Genomic DNA, 16,718 nt, shown 5'->3' on the forward strand with positions numbered 1-16,718 from the left:
ATATATAAAATAAAGGAAGGGGAGGCAAAGATACAAAATCGTGTTCATAAAAAATAAACCATGCAATTTTTTTATTAATAATATGAAAATAAAATACGCCAAAACCTTACACTGTCACCTAAACAGGTGAATTCATTTATTTATTCACTCAACAGCATCTGTCTCATTAACAGAATATATAGGAGAGATTGAAGGGATGAGACAAGGCAGACAAGAGGCAGAATAGCAGGTGGACCTCCTCCTCTTCTCTCCCTCCACCTTCCTCTGACTTACACATTGCAGAAAATATAAAGCGTGGACAGAAACTCTTATGAGATCACACAACTCCCCTCTGGAACAAAGGACATCTACAGGTGGGTGACCTTCCTTTACTTACTATAGTGATAAATACACTTATTTAGGTGAAGATAGGGTTGAAACATTACTTAAACATTCTAAAGATTTTAAAGTTACCACAAATATACCTTCAGCTAATATGTACCAATTTTATATTCTTGAATATGCATTTTGAAATCTGCAATTCTGTTTATTGCAGTAGTAATGGGGAGGTAATGCCATACAAGTGGACAACAAAAGGATTAACATACAACAGATACAAGTTTTTTAAATATCCTGTTTGTTTGCAGCATGTAATGCTTTGCAACTTTTTACTGTATTTGTTTGCATGTCTGTTAATGTTTTGAGGTTTTTTTCATTATATATATATATATATATATATATATATATATATATAGTGTTTAACCCAAAAATGTTATTAAGCTGGGTGAGAAGAAATTGTAAGCGGGTGGCAGCCAAACTCTTTAGTTACCCCTAAAACAGCCGGGTGGTTACTGAAAAGTGCTGGGTGGTGTGCCCAGCTAAAAGGGGCTGAGGAGAACACTGATTTATATATATATATAGAATCATTATCATTCTCCTATCATTGTAAATATGTCTATTACAGCCCAACTGCAGTCACATAACTAATATTTAGACATTTCATAACTGTATTCCTCCACTGTCCTGGTATAGCATTTGTGCAGTGCATCTACATATGACTGTAAAGTTTAATAAGCATCGGAGTCTGACCATGATTCCCAGTACAATCATTTCCCAGACTCGGTCGGATACTTTTCCTAAGATCTAAAAATCCTGGCATGATTGGGATAATGGATAATCTATACCAGCATAGGGCAATCTCATCAATGCTTGAAATGGAGGGGCAAGTGCAAGAAATACATATTCACTAAGTGAAAAATGATATTTCAACGTTCAACTGAAAAGTAAATATATATATATATCTCCTAGATTGTAAGCTCTTGGAGGCAGGGTCCTCTCCTCCTGTGTCACTGTCTGTATCTGTCCATCATTTGCAACCCCTATTTAGTGTACAGCGCTGCGTAATATGTTGGTGCTATATAAATACTGTTTAATAATATTAATAATAATATTAATAATAAATAAATATTGAAACGGGGCTACAAAGAGGAGGAAACGTAGGATAAGGAGTATACTAACATAAGAAATAAAGATCATACCTTAATACGCACACATGTATTGTAATATAGGAAAAGCATTTCTAAGTACACCAACTAAAAGTTCTTTTCTAATCGCCAGTAATAAACATGTCCCCAAAATATGAATCTAATTTGTGCTACACAATGAAAGTTCAATGACGTGATGACATTCGGGGTAATCTCTGTTGGAATATACTGAAAAACTATATTAGTAGGGACATATTGATGTCATAGGCCCATGTCACACTCACAGTATGTCCTCTGTCTTCCAGATTAAATGATAATGGAGAGTTTGAGAAGTCAACCTAAAAGCTTCTTTATTGCTCTTAAAAGCTAAATCTCATTTATATGTATTAATAGTGCTAAAGTCAGCAAATCAGACAGATATGTTGCTGGTTTCCTGGTAGGTATGCCAGCCTTGTGGCTTTACTCCCTTCCTCTTTCCTTAAAACTAAATCAAGCATACTGATTAGAAAAGTCAGAAGTCCATACTTCATACTTGTTCCAGGTCATCATGTTCAAAGTGCTAAAGAGTGTCAGTTGTTAAAAAAGCATTTAAAAAAGGTTAAGTCAGCAACTGGCAGCCTCCATGTCTGTAAAAGTGATCATTTATCCAGGTTATTGTATATGTAGTAGTAATAAGTATCATTAAATTGGACTTGTTCTTGCAATGTTAAAGACATTTTTTCAAAGTTCCAATCTGCTTCATCAGTTCTACCATTGTAGGAAATACTCAGAATTTGCACCCACACAGCACAAACACCTTAAACCATTCACCATGTAATGTGGCACATCAACTGTGCATTGTCCAAGACCAAGAGGTGTGGAATATGTTGAATCCCTATTCTAATAACATAATATTGGTTTCAGAAAGTCTGCATGCAAACTGAGTTTTCAACTGTAGTGTCAGCTTAGGACCAATACTAGTTGGATTTTAAATAGTGCCACCATCCTACCACAGCTGCTGTCAGCTTCTACTTCCATAATAATAATTATAATAAAATACCAGATGAAGGGGAAATCTTTGACCCCACAATAATTGTAAAAAAATATATAGAACTAACTGAATCATTTTGACAAATACAACTTTAAATTTCGACTCTAACTTTCCCGGCTTAGCTTCGTTTTTTCTTTCTGACTCATTTCTTGTTTTCTGTTGTTTATTGATCTGTTGTTTCCGTATTTTTATAGTCTATGGTTTGATAGGCCGGTACAGTACGGCCACTGTTTCTTACTGTTACTTACGCCAGAGTTTTATGTACCATTATCGGATGTACCTATCACCCTGTATGGTGTGTTTACGAGATGTTTTGCTGTATAAGCCTGTCTTTGTATGTGAAAATGTTCAATGAAAATTCAGTTTAAAAAAAAAAAAATTGGACTCTAACTTTGGATGTGGCACTAAATTTGCTGTCTCTTCCATACCACTTCTATGTGTTCTTGTGAGACCTACCATGTACCTGAACAGCCTGCTTTTACCTAACACACCCCATGATTTTTAATATAATGATAGTCTGTAGAAGCAAAATTTTCACAAAAGATCCACCTCCATCATCTCTCCCCTTGCTAGTAATATCTAGGACTGTGACCATACAGATACAATGAGACTGACGGATCATCATTGTATCTAAGTGGAAGATACTTTAAGTCTTATAAACACTATCAGTATGAGTTTACAATTAGGCTGCTAAAGGCGAGGATCCTCCACACTGAAGGTTACTGTTTTAATACTTATACTTTACTTATTGCTTTATTATGCCTCTTTGTTTAGGTATTATAATGTATTGGTGTTTCTGTTGTTCTTACAGACAGGAGTGAAGAGAAGACAACATGAATCCCTCTGTCCTGGGAGTGTTCTTCCTGATTCTTTGTGTCCAGAGTAGATCATTGCATCGTAACAGGTTAAATGCCCTGGACTTGACAGAAAACAGAGATCTGGTGGGTGATCATTTATATTACCATGATTATACTTTTTTTTAATAAAAAAGATAGATAGACAGACAGACAGATAGATAGATAGATAGATAGATAGATAGATAGATAGATAGATAGATAAAGAACCTGACCCAGCTGGCCAACTTGCAGCAGAGAAGTATTGATTTCTATAAATTATATGGATGCTGGTGGAAGGCATTGTACAATCACAAGAAATGGCACTCACAATTAATTGCAGTAACACAAGTGCACTGACATGTCAAAATGAGTGAGCCTAAAGATAGTAAATTACTTTCAACAGAGGAGCAAGGTTGTGACCTCTGACTTCATAAGCACATAGTAGCACCGTATATATTCATCATATCATCTGGTGGAATCATCTCCTCTGACAAAACAAAGCTTGATGATACCTGGCATGGGCTTTGGTGAGGAGAAGAACATGACTTAAAATCAATGTGCTTCCTAGTGAAACTGAGCCCCTCAACCCCATCCAAGCAGAGATTTAGGAAAGGAGCAACAATTGCCAATGCTTCTGCAACCTGGGGACCCCAGTACCCCCACATTATTATTATTAAACAGGATTTATATAGCGCCAAGATATTACCCAGCGCTGTACATTAAATAGGGGTTGCAAATGACAGACTAATACAGACAGTGATACAGGAGGAGAGGACCCTGCCCCGAAGAGCTTACAATCTAGTAGATGTCTACACATAAAGTAACACACATCTACTTGAGATCTTTCTTGAACAGTTAACCTCAGATATCTTATCTCCCATTGGGCCTGATTTTTTAAAGTTCTCCTGTAGAGGATACACTTTCTGCAGTGATTTGGGGTGTTCCAGTAAACCTGGAATGGATTTCTTAAAAGTAATTTGCTATTTGTTAGCAAATGTTTACGATCCTGGGCCAGATCCATTTAATGTTTGCTATATCACCCAGGTTCACTGATGTGTGTCTTGGAGAATTTTAATAAATCAGGCCCATTGTGTTCTTCCTCCTGCTTTGTTACCCTCAGCCCTTTTTTCTGGGTCCTTTTCCTGGACCACTATTCACAGCTTTCTCTGGCTCTTAGCCTTGTCTGCTCCATGCTCCGGAGCTAAAAGAAAGGACTTGGAAGGCGACACGGCGGAAGGAAGAACAGTGGGAGAGGTAAGGTGTCTGGGGGTAAGGTTTTCAGAGACAACTCAAGTAGGTGTGTATTAGTTGATGTGTAAAAATGGAAAGGGAAACGGGGGGAAAAAGTCACCTCATATTGATTATAAAACCCCATGTAGCTATGCAAAAAATGGGGAAAATAAGATAAATTTCAATTGGTTCTATCTAGAAAAAGTTTTTTTTTGGTACACCATATTAGTGTTATACATTTCAAAGTAACACTAATATGAAGTACCAAGAGAGCCCTCTTTCTAGATAGATTTAGGTTTATCCAATCCCCCCCTTTTTTATAGTTAATGTGTAAGCATGTAGCAGTTTGGAGGGGTTTTAAGGAGTACCAGGACCCTAAAGTTGCATAAGTGCTGGTAATTGTTGCTCCCCTCCTGAGTCTCTGCTTTGTGGTGTTGGGGAGGTCAGTTTTATTGGGGGCACAATGATTTTTTGCAAGAAGACTCCAAACATTAACAATATATAGACGAGTAACTAACAAACAGGATTCCCTCAAAGGGGATATTGCCAACCCCAGGTAAGCATATAAAGGAAAACACAGAACAGCGGGGGTTTTTGGCAAACATTCAAATGAATTCAGTGATATTGTCTCATAGAATACAGAGGTACATCAACACATAATATGAATTTCTCAATAGATCCAAAAATTGTAATTACAATGTTTGCCTAATATTATGTATTATAGTGTTATGTTTATTAATTTGGCTATGTAACTGCTAACTTCTGTGTCATAAATGTTTAGATCGCATCCAGTATTTGTGTTAAAACTCACTACCATTCAGTAATCCCTGAAGAAGCCCTTATTGGGTGAAATGCGTTGAGTTTTCAAGCTGCATGTAGTAAACTATGTTCAATACGTGACTTGCGGTATTTACACGCTAATATAGGGTGTGTACATAGTAGGTTCACTATTTGTTTAGTGCCAACTTGGTTGGCCGATTATTGGATCTATTGAGAAATCCATAATATGTGTTGCTGTACCTCTGTATTCTATGAGACAATATCACTGAATACATTTGAATGTTTGCCCAAAACTCCTGCTGTTCTGTGTTTTTCCTATACAGACTCCAAAACGTTTCAGGGTTTTCTTCTTGCCAGGTGCTCCATATTCCAGAAGAATTTTCTTCATCATACTCACTATGGGTGAAAGATGGGTTTAATGTAAATTCTAATTCTTTTATTTTCAGGTACATTTTCTCTGGTAGGTGATTTGGGGAAGGGGAGGGGGCCTGGAGAATATAACAGCATCTTCTATTGTAGAAAAAGGCACAATTTAGGCTTTGGTATGCCTCGATCTGCTTTTAATCACTGGTTAAACAGATAATGTGAATCAAAGCAGAAGATCCCAGAAAACAGCTAAAGGTTGAAAAGAATAAAAAAATGGATTTAACATACAGATTGCTTGCTAATGCTACATCACTATGTATTACACACATTATCAGTCTGGTATTATATATTATTGTATGAATTCCATTTATATTAGATCATTCATTTTGTTAGAAAGGGATGTTATTGTTACTTCTTCCAATTCAAAGGTTAGTGGTTTAGAATTTATCTATATTATTTAAAATATGAGGGGGCACCCGGACTTGAACCAGGGACCTCTTGATCTGCAGTCAAATGCTCTACCACTGAGCTATACCCCCACATGTGCATTATTATTTTATAGACATAGGTGTGGTTATCAGTATTGTCACAATCTTGTAAATCATAAATTTGTTAGGCTGTGTTTGTTTTACATGCTTACTCTATGGTAATTTCCCATGGGAAAAATTCTTGCCAGTGAGCATTACAAATGCACATCAAGAAGAGTTACTGTTTTAGCATTTGGAAAATGTTAAAAGATTGGGGTAAAGATTTTTCAGAAGGGATTCAAAAGGGAGCTTTTTATCATTTCTGGCATTTTTATATCTTTCATTGTAGATACTTGAAGATACAAAAACAATCAGGAATCCCCTTTAACCTCCCTAGCAGTTCTTTTCTGTCCGGATTTATTTGTCTAAAAGCAATACATTGTTTTTCATTAAATTTTATTTTACAGTATAATATAATAGAATGAGTATAATAAAGTTTGAAACACAAAATCATGTAAAAATAATACATTAAATATATATTTTTTGAATTTTAAAAAATTAAGAAAATTAAAAAAATATTTTACACATACTATTATATTATACTGTAAAATAAATGTTCATGAAAACAATGTACTGATTTTATACATATAAATCCAATGTATTATAATCAATACATTTATTTTGATATTGAATGCAGCCCAACGCATTTCGCCTATAGGCTTTTTTAGGGGATGCATTAAGAATGCCATCTAGACTGCATGCTAAATATCAAACTCTCTAGCTGCCCAAAGCAAAGATCATTTAACCTATACTAAAGCATATATGACTGATACAAATAAACAAAGTATTTTGGAATAGTAATAATATTAATATAAAGGGATTGTCTGCAAGAACTGAAAGCAGTGTAAAGTATTGTTCCTAGGTCAGCTGCCTTACAAAATCACCCAACTGTTATTTATTGTGTCTACTAACTCATTTATTGTGTCTACTAACTCTCTCATTGTAGTTTTTGACTGTTCTACATTTGTGTATGAAAAAACCTATGTATGTTTTATACATAAAAAACTATGTTTCATGGTTAGCAGTACAATGTTAATGCTTTAGTGCTCATTCACACCGGTAGCATTGTGGTGCTTGGGTAGTGTTGCCCAATGTAGCCCCAAAACAACATCAAGACTGTTCCTATGGCTTTAGATTACATGTTGCTGCAGGGAATACATGTTTGTTCTCACAATACACATCCATGCATTGCAGAACACACACACAAGTCTATCTTTCTTAAATAAAGATCTGCCTCTCTAGCTGTTTTCAGAAAAGGTTTCTATATAGTTTAGTGTGAGAAAGATTATGAAAAGTATTCAATGTATGGAAACAGCATTTTAGTAATTTTATCCAGCAAATATTGGTCACATGCTATTCGCAACGTTTGATATGATTTCCCAACTGTGACATAATGTCTATATCAGCTCTAGTTCTTCTCTGTGTAAGTTAGTTTAAATCTTTAAATAGAATTTTAACAAATTATGTTAGCCATAGAAATTACCACAATTTGCGGTATGTTTCAGAAATTGTTGATAGAGCAAATAATAATTTGCTCTTTTTTTATAAATGACTACCCTTAGAAAGCTCTTTTAGTGGTCCAAATGTGTATTTCTATTTATCCAACATCTGGGGTTCACAGTGCTAATGGTTACAGCCTTTGAAGATCTTTTATTAGCAAACTGAATACACTTAGAAGTCGATCCTTTGTCTCATTTCAGGTAGATTTTTACAGCTTTTCCAATTTGCTGTTTTAATAAGAAGTCAATGACACACTTAGGAAAACATCAATGGCGTTATGCTCTTCATTACATAATGGTTACAAAAGAATCATCTTTGAAGCTATCATTCAGATTGTAGAAGCAGACCACCTCCAGCTCTCTTATCAGCATCCATTAGAGATACTTTTGGCCAAACCACAAGCCACTTTGAGTGGTCAATGACACATAAGATGCTTTTAGGTTTGGTTGAGTCACACTGAAGTATAGATGCACATGTGGCTAATAACAGCATATGATTCATGAATCTTCACCTTCTTTTATCAAGGCAGCCAGAATTGACTATTGATTGTTTCAGTTTTATTGTACCATGAAAGATAATCAATGAAACGTCTACCTACTCTGTGTTTGAAATCTAAAATAAGACTGCAAAGGCCTCATATGTGGAACTCAAGAGCAACTTTGCATATATAAACATATGCAAATAATAGAAACATTTTACCTAGATGATCTGTAGGGTGAAGATTTAGAAAGGCTTATAAATTACCCAAGTAAAACCTACCAACCATTCTTTCATTTTATTTTGAAATGATAACATATTGTGAAAATATATGTGTAATGTCTAACCTATTACATTGATGTTGGCCAACCAAGAAGAGGAGAATAGGGCTTTAGGCCACAATAGTAGTTTTAATGAGTTTTATTAGGGAAGTGTGCAAAGAACTGATCTAACAGACATGATCCTATTAGCCTCAAAGTATTTACTGAGGAATAATCATAACAGTCATGGTAATACTCGTTATTGGAAATTCATTAGATAACGAGGTCTGACTTATTATTATTTATACTGACGTGTTTTACCAGAAAGGCTTCTTCAGGGGAGGTGGTACCATTTAAAAGCAGTTTAGTTGATAAGATTGCTTGAATATTAGGTAGCTTTTTGTATGGGGGTACACATATATTCACATATATTATTAATAAAAAAGTGTTTAAGCAATAAAATATATAAATAAATATTCATTACTTACCATTTCCAATTCAAAATATTGGTATGAAAGATAGTTCCCAAGGAGTACCTTGGTACCCTAGGAGTCCCTAGGTACTTCTCCTTTTCTTCTCTTCATAATACATATGTAAAAAACAAAATGTATGCTTCCACATAATCTGAGAATACATCTTCAACATCTTCATTGTCTTTTACCCTTTAAAAGGGAACAAGATCTGAAGACACCCTCTAAGAAAGTGTTTCTCAAAATTTTTAATATGGGTAAACCCTCAAAATAACTTTCAGGTCTTTAAAGAACGCTTGCTATAATTACTATATCCACAACTCACAGTACGTTAGTGTGATGGTCAGTAGAAAGAATACCTCTTACATTGCTGGAAATTTGGAAGAATGGCATCCTTACAGATAACTAAAAATATAATTTTTACCTAATAAACTGACCTGAGAAATACGAACTGCCTGATGATCAAGGAACCCCTGGCAATCTCTGGAGGAACCCTGGGTGAGAAACACTGCACTAAGATAAAAACCCTTCTAAAAACCATAGATAAGCAAAAAAGTTAAAATTTGATTGTATAATCCACATACAACTTCCTTTAGATATGCCAAAGCTTGGTAGTAGAAGCACCACCTAAACCAGTGGTCCCCAACCTTTTGGACATCACGGACCACTAAATTTACGGACTCAAGACCAAGCATGCGCGGGGAGCCGTGTGTCAATTAAAGGGGAAGACACTTCCCCAAAGTGGCATTATGATGCGAGAATGCGCCCACATTCCTATCGCAGGTCTGAGCCTGGGACACAACTCGCCCACTGCCTGAGCCTGTGATGCATAAGGGGGACATGGTACGTGGCTCTGGCCGATGAGCCCCCCCAAGTGGGGTCCTTTTTCTGACCCCGCTTGGGGGTGCACCGGCCGGAGCCATGGACACCAAAGTCTTCTCAAGGACCACCAGTGGTCCGCAGACCACAGGTTCAGGACAGCTGACCTAAACAATCCCTTCAATATGTAACTATTCAAGAAGGCGCCCCAACTACATAGTTGCTAGCAGATATAAGGGGAATTGTGAAATTAGATTGCAATATGTTTAGTTTAGCTTTAGAGATACCTGAAGAGAAAGCAGATTATTAGTTCCTGCAGGCCATCATATACTTCTTGCCTAGGCTCATTCTTTTTCTAGAATAAACCAAACACCAATACCTTTACTTTATTCACCTTCCTAATGTATGATCAGATCACAATATCTTGGTGCATCAATCCCTTCCTTTCAAAAAGAAAATATCCTAGCATTTATTCCTAAAAGTGAATGATATATGTCTTTTTCTTTGCAAATAAATCGATGATTATTGCCCCATTTGGACTTTGGAACTTTTACTAACTAGGATTAAGCAGACAATTTAAAGAACCCAGGCAGACTTTTATAAGATTGGAAATAAAACTGTAAAAATGCCAGCCACTAAATCTATATAAGCAATGCAGGATAAATGCATTTTATATACCCTGCCTCTTATTTCTTCCACTTTTTGCCCTGACCAATCCTTGTCCCCTCTTCCTCTCCACAAATTCCAGAACAGGTGGTCTCATTGTTTGTTTACATCTGCTTGCCACATGTGTGCTTTTCTGTTTTTGTTTACATATCACAGCCCTATAAACCTGTAGGGAATTTGTCTACCTATGTCTACATTCTCAGGACATACGAGCACCTGGGACTTGTGTCCATAGGTCTTCCTAAACCTTACCTAGAACTTTTGGGGACAATAATATGTGTATGTTTATGTAAATTCTTTACAAGAAGGCTTATTTAGGTAAAGATACAGTTCTCAGTTTTACACATAGGTTGTATCCAAAAGAAACTGACTTGTGTTACTGTATTTTTCAGGGCCCATTTATATTACTGCAGGCCTTTTAAGTGGGCTATGTCTGGCATACAACAATGAAAACACACAGAAAAATACAGAATGCATGCATAAAAGATTGCTGCAAAGATAACAATAATAACATATCTTTCCTTTGCAGTTTTTGAGTGCCCTGCAAGCATACTTTAGCAGAAGAGGTATCCATGTTGACCGAACAGCCCCCTCCTTTATTATTCTGTCTTCAAAACCTCAGATCAATCAAGATTCCTTCCTGGATGAAGACAGACTTCTGGAGACAAAAGTAAGCATTTATCAGCAATGACTGGGTCAGTGATAGCTTGTAATGCAGAAAACAGAACAATAGGATAAAAGGGGGTATTATTCTGCACTTACCCCCAATGCACCAATGCATATTTCCATATTTAGCCTATTCAACATATGTGCACATTTTCATTAGTTTGACAGTAAACGATCATATCATGATAAGAACTTATTTTCTACATTCAGGAAAGTATTCCATCATATTACCATTCCAAAATTATTACAATATAATGCACCTAATAGAATTCTGTTGTAATTATAAGGCATTTTTTTACAGTGGGAAGGTAGAACCAGTATCTAAACTGACTGGGACACGAGACTGCAATTACCATCTTTTCAAGATGACACAGTCCTAGAGGTGCTTATGTTTTTTCATCTATGACTGTCATTGTCTGTGCCACATTAGATTGATTTATTAAAAGAGAATAATGTCCACATTGTAAAGTGAATGTTTATGGGGCTACGCAAATCAGGAAAGCCTGTGTTCATATTAATCATTCAATCGTATGCAAGTAAATTGTTTTTATATTTCTTTATATTTGACTTACACATCAAGATCATGCAATTCTAATATATATATCAGAAATCAGATCCCTGGATAGTATCATCATCCTCTGCAGAGCCAGTTGTCACCATAATCCGTGTTGCCACTCCCACCCGTGGAGCTCGTTGACACCCTAATCTGCGTTGTCATATGTTGTATAATCCAATTAGTACCAAGCAGGGTACCATTTGGAACACATGATCACTGAAGCACAATGTGCATTGAGTCTACTGCTGCAGTCACTGGCATGATCCCCAAGTGTTTTATATAAATAATACTGTATATATAAATTTAAGATATACCAGTGCTTAAGGGTAGGTCTCAATCCTTCTTGTGCAAGAAGATGACCCTGCATTGTGCTGCAGCATGTACTCCTGAGATTACTCAGAATTCCTTGGGATCTCATTATCATAATGGTGACATAACTCCCTGTAGTATGGAAGTCAAACATAATTATATTTATTAACTACCCTGTTCATATTTTAACTTTTTGCAGCGTTTTAGCTCAGAGGAAGTGGAGGCATTTTTCTTTTTTTTTACTTTTGATATTTTCACTTTTTCCATTTAAACTTTAGCATGACTTAACAAATACCTAACTTACTAGTCTCTTTCACAGTGCAAAAGTAAATATGCCACAGAGAAGTCTGTCCATCCTATACCTATGTATAATTTTGTAATTCAACAGAAGTATAATGAAAGAAGTCAGATGGAAAATAAATACATTTTAGTCTTAAAATGTTGCTAAGGGAGAAAGAACTGCTTCTGCACAAGGCTGTCAGACATGAAGATATTTATGTCAGCTGTATCGAAAATGTTAGAAATATCAGTGGCTTGAGGAATCTGCATATAAACTGATTCATTACATTGTAGTTGTGCCTACTTTTTAATTACTTTTTTGTTTTTATTTTCATTACTATGTACTAAACGAGACAAACATTTTGACTTTCTTTTCCAGAAACTTTTCTTCTAATCACTGGAAGACATCATGTCCTGCTGCGGTTTAACCTAATTTATTTATTAAAGTATATTTAAATGAAATTGTGTCCTGTATAATAAGTCAATAAAGTTTTACATGTAAACTCATATTTCAAGCAAAGCGCTGTTTTTTTATTTTCTATTTTTTTAGGGTCCTATGTACAATACATTTGTATTTGTCAGATTTACACATTTAAAGCACATCTCACACCAAATGTATTTCATTATGCATGGAACCAATAGGTAAAATCCCATTTAGGCATTTTTGGACACTTCATTATTATAAAATAAGTACAGCCATGACACTCTCTTTACCAACATATAATGCTATTTTATTATTTCTAGTCCAGTGAATTGTCAACTAGTACCTCTGCCCATGTAAACTGAATTATTAACCCTGTTGCAAACCTTCTTTCCACCATAGCATATTAAAACAGGATCTTTTCCAAAAAACTTTCACACCTCCCATCCTGTTTTTGGACAATTAAAAAATGTCCAAATGCTAAATGCTAAGGTATGTTCCTAAAACCCACTGGAACTAGAAAATCAACTTGGATGAGCTGAGAATTTTTTTTCTTATTTTGACGTTCTCAATTTTAATTTTTCAAAAAATTATCTAAACAATACCAATAAACAATGTACTGAAACAGATAACACTTTGCATAAGTGCTTATTACATAAATTAATGTAACAATGTACATATTCCAATATAACAAAATTGTCCAGGGTTTAAAGAATTAAATATTATTACTAATATTATTATTATTATTATTATTATTAATAATAATAATAATAATAATAATAAACAGGATTTATATAGCGCCAACATATTAGGCAGCGCTTTACATTAAATAGGGATTGCAAATGACAGACAGATACAGACAGTGACACAGGAGGAGAGGACCCTGCCCTGAAGAGCTTACAATCTAGGAGGTGGGGGCAGCATGCAATAGGAGGGGAGATATGTACTGATGGGTAGTAGTGTCAGTTTCAAAACCAGAAGAATATGGGTGGGCAAGTTTGAAAAAATGGGTTTTGAGCGCTCTTTCAAATGAGCAGAAAGTAGGAGCAAGCCGAATAGAACAAGGAAGTCTTGAAGCTGTGCGTGTGAGGAGGTTATGAGTGAGAAAGTCAGTAGTAGGTCATTAGAGGAGAGGAGAGAGCGGCAGGGGGAGTATTTTTCTACCAGGTCAGAAATGTAAGGGGGACAAGAACTGTGGATGGATTTGAAGGCAAAGCACAGGAGCTTATTTGATTCCAAGGTGAAATGGAAGCCAATGAAGAGAACTACAAAGAAAGGCAGCAGAAGAGGAGCGGTGGGAAGGATGGATGAGTCTGGCTGCAGCATTCATAATAGATTGTAGAGGAGAGAGTCGGGTTAGTGGTATACCAGAGAAGTGGAGGTTACAGAAGTCCAGACGGGAGATGATAAGAGCATGTACAAGCAGTTTGGTGGTCTCAGGGGACAGGGGCGGATTTTGGGGCGGATTTTGGAGATGTTGCGCAGGTGAAAGTGAAATAACCTGGAAATGTTCTGAATATGGGGGGTAAATGGAGGGCAGAATCAAGGGTGACGCCAAGACAACGTGCCTGAGGGGAGGGCCGAATAACAGTGTTGTTAACAGTTAGATATATGTCAGGGGGAGATTTGGAATTTGAGGGGGGGGATGATGATGGGTTCTGTTTTATCCAGGTTGAGTTTCAAAAATCGGTCAGACATCCATGATGAGATGGCTGACAGGCAGCATGAGACCTTATCCAGGACTGAGGGAGACAGGTCAGGGGTGGACAGATAGATTTGAGTGTCATCAGCATATAGATGGTACTGTAAACTAAAGAAGGATGAGCTGCATCTGCATGCTGAGAAATGTATTTACCATTCGTGAACAAGACCAATCAAATACGACTTACAAGTAAAATGTATAAAATAAGCTCAATAAATGAGATCCCTCAATAAGCATTTAATAAATATTAGGAATAAATACTGTTTTCATACCTATATAAAATCTGGGTGCAGAGCTAGTAACATCAGACTTAAGTCTAGTTTCAGTTACAATTTCACCTGACAAATGTAATTGCTGCTTGATAAAGATGACTATGGGCATAGACATCATCTAACCTGAACTAGTAAAGATAAACCCAGAAATTTGATCATCCACAAAGCATGGTGCTTACACCTGAAAGTAATATTCTTCACCTTGTAAAGTCAAATTTCCTCTTAATTCTGGCAATATTACATAAACCAGATATTTATAACTACTTTTTTTATCTATGTACCTTTACCCTTGAGTGGCTACAGCAGCATGACCAGCATGATATGGTGAAGGGGTGGCCAAACATAAAATGTCTGAATTTTAGAGAAATAAATAAAAGTAGGAGTATACTTTAATCATGGGTCTGTGTGTATGAATAGACCGTTTTGCACATTTTGTTATTGTGATCCCTGAACTATTAAGAAACAACAACCCAAATCACAAAATACACATTTATTGCATTTTAAAATATAAACATATGGGGGGAATTTTACAGCATAAAAGTCACTTGGTAATTCTGGAGCTCGGTCAATCTGTTCAAGTCAAGGGAGGTTTGCACAGTATCCAGGAAGGCAGATTAATTCTAAAAACAAATAATTGGATTGTAGGTTGACATGATTTACAGATAGGTAATAAATTGTGACTGACGGCAATAAACAGTATGGCCTCAGGTTGGGTGCATTAGAATGATTAGCTATATCAGCCCCCCAGAACTGACTTGGCTACATTTGGCTTTAGAGTAATTTCACCCAGATAAATATATCAGGAAATCAGTACCAAGTCAAGCAACACCACAGCTTTGTCAAGCTTAAAGGCTTAAGTTTAAAAGGAAAGAAAAGAAGGGAGCTTTTTGTTCAGCAACTCAAATTATATTATATTAACAAGATATATTACACACAGTCATACAATAAATTATTAACGAATAATTAGTGATAGGTTCAGACTCCTTAATTCATCATGGGATGTAGGACCTCTTTCTATACATTGGTTTCCCTACAATGAAAAAAGAAAGAAAGAACATATTGTCTCATATCACAACGCGTTTCGCCAAGAGGGCTTCTTCAGGCGGTATTGACAACAGCGATAAAGACAGAATTGGAAGGGCTTTACATTTTTTTTTAATTTACATAAAAGTGTTGTCTACCCTGTCGTGTAAAGTAAAAATTTTAGTTATAAGTCCGCTTTACCATTTTTGCGATCCTAAGCCATAAAGCTGAAAATGCAAATGCAAAGTTTTATTTAAATATGTTTTATTTTTAATTAGAGATGCGATTTCCTTTGTTTGGTTTGGAGAGGAGGGGTAAGTGGGGCATCTAGTATGTGGATATTTATAACTCCTAACCCCGGCATTGTGATGTAAATCCAATAATCTTCCATTCCTTCTGAAGAAGTGATCAGGGAAGGGCTCACAAAACACAGTAAGATGATACTTAAAGTGGAACTAAACTGAAAAATAAAAAAATCTCATTTACCTTTATTTTCGCAGATCCTGAATGAGGGGCTCTGCACCCCCCATTAGGTCCTGATACACGTTGTCTATCTGTCTATTCTTTTAAAGTAAAAAAATATAGTTTAGTTTACGCCCGCTTTAAATAATAAAAATAATAATCATAATATTTTACTTTTAATATTAATAATAAAGAGTTGTGTTGTATCCACTTTGCATGGAGGGATTCCATTAGAAAATCATGCCAGGCACATATAGGTTTTTTGTAAAAAAAATAAATCAATACCCGGTCACACATTTTTGGTTTAAAATAGAACTAAACCCAGGCCGACTCGCTTTTCCACTTTGCAGTGCCGCCATCTTGCTTTGCTTTTTCCTTTTCTAGACGATCCTGATTGGCTGTGTCGGGATGACGTAAATTCTGCGCAAGCATTCATTCATCCTGGTCCATTCAAAGGAAACCAGGAATGCCGGGTATCCTGGCAACCAAAGTTGACAATGCACATGTGCAGCTCAACTTTTTGCCAGAAACCAGAGCGATCAGGCATGCAAAAATGACCTTACTGATCAAATAAATTTAAGATTAAAGTTCTATTATAGACACA

General features: G+C 36.0%; 1 long non-coding RNA gene and 1 other non-coding gene across 2 annotated transcripts; one reads left to right on the forward strand and one right to left on the reverse strand.

The window, feature by feature from the left end:
- Positions 1-243: 243 nt before the first annotated feature.
- On the forward strand, positions 244-12,741 carry LOC140327675 (uncharacterized). The gene is made up of 5 exons (XR_011920071.1): positions 244-353; positions 3,305-3,434; positions 10,954-11,094; positions 11,392-11,472; positions 12,614-12,741. It is a non-coding gene; the product is annotated as an uncharacterized lncRNA (long non-coding RNA).
- Positions 6,173-6,244, reverse strand: TRNAC-GCA (transfer RNA cysteine (anticodon GCA)). Its single transcript has one exon. It is a non-coding gene; the product is annotated as a tRNA-Cys (tRNA).
- Positions 12,742-16,718: the final 3,977 nt, after the last annotated feature.

Source organism: Pyxicephalus adspersus, chromosome 3, assembly GCF_032062135.1.
Source record: "Pyxicephalus adspersus chromosome 3, UCB_Pads_2.0, whole genome shotgun sequence".
NCBI lineage: Eukaryota > Metazoa > Chordata > Amphibia > Anura > Pyxicephalidae > Pyxicephalus > Pyxicephalus adspersus.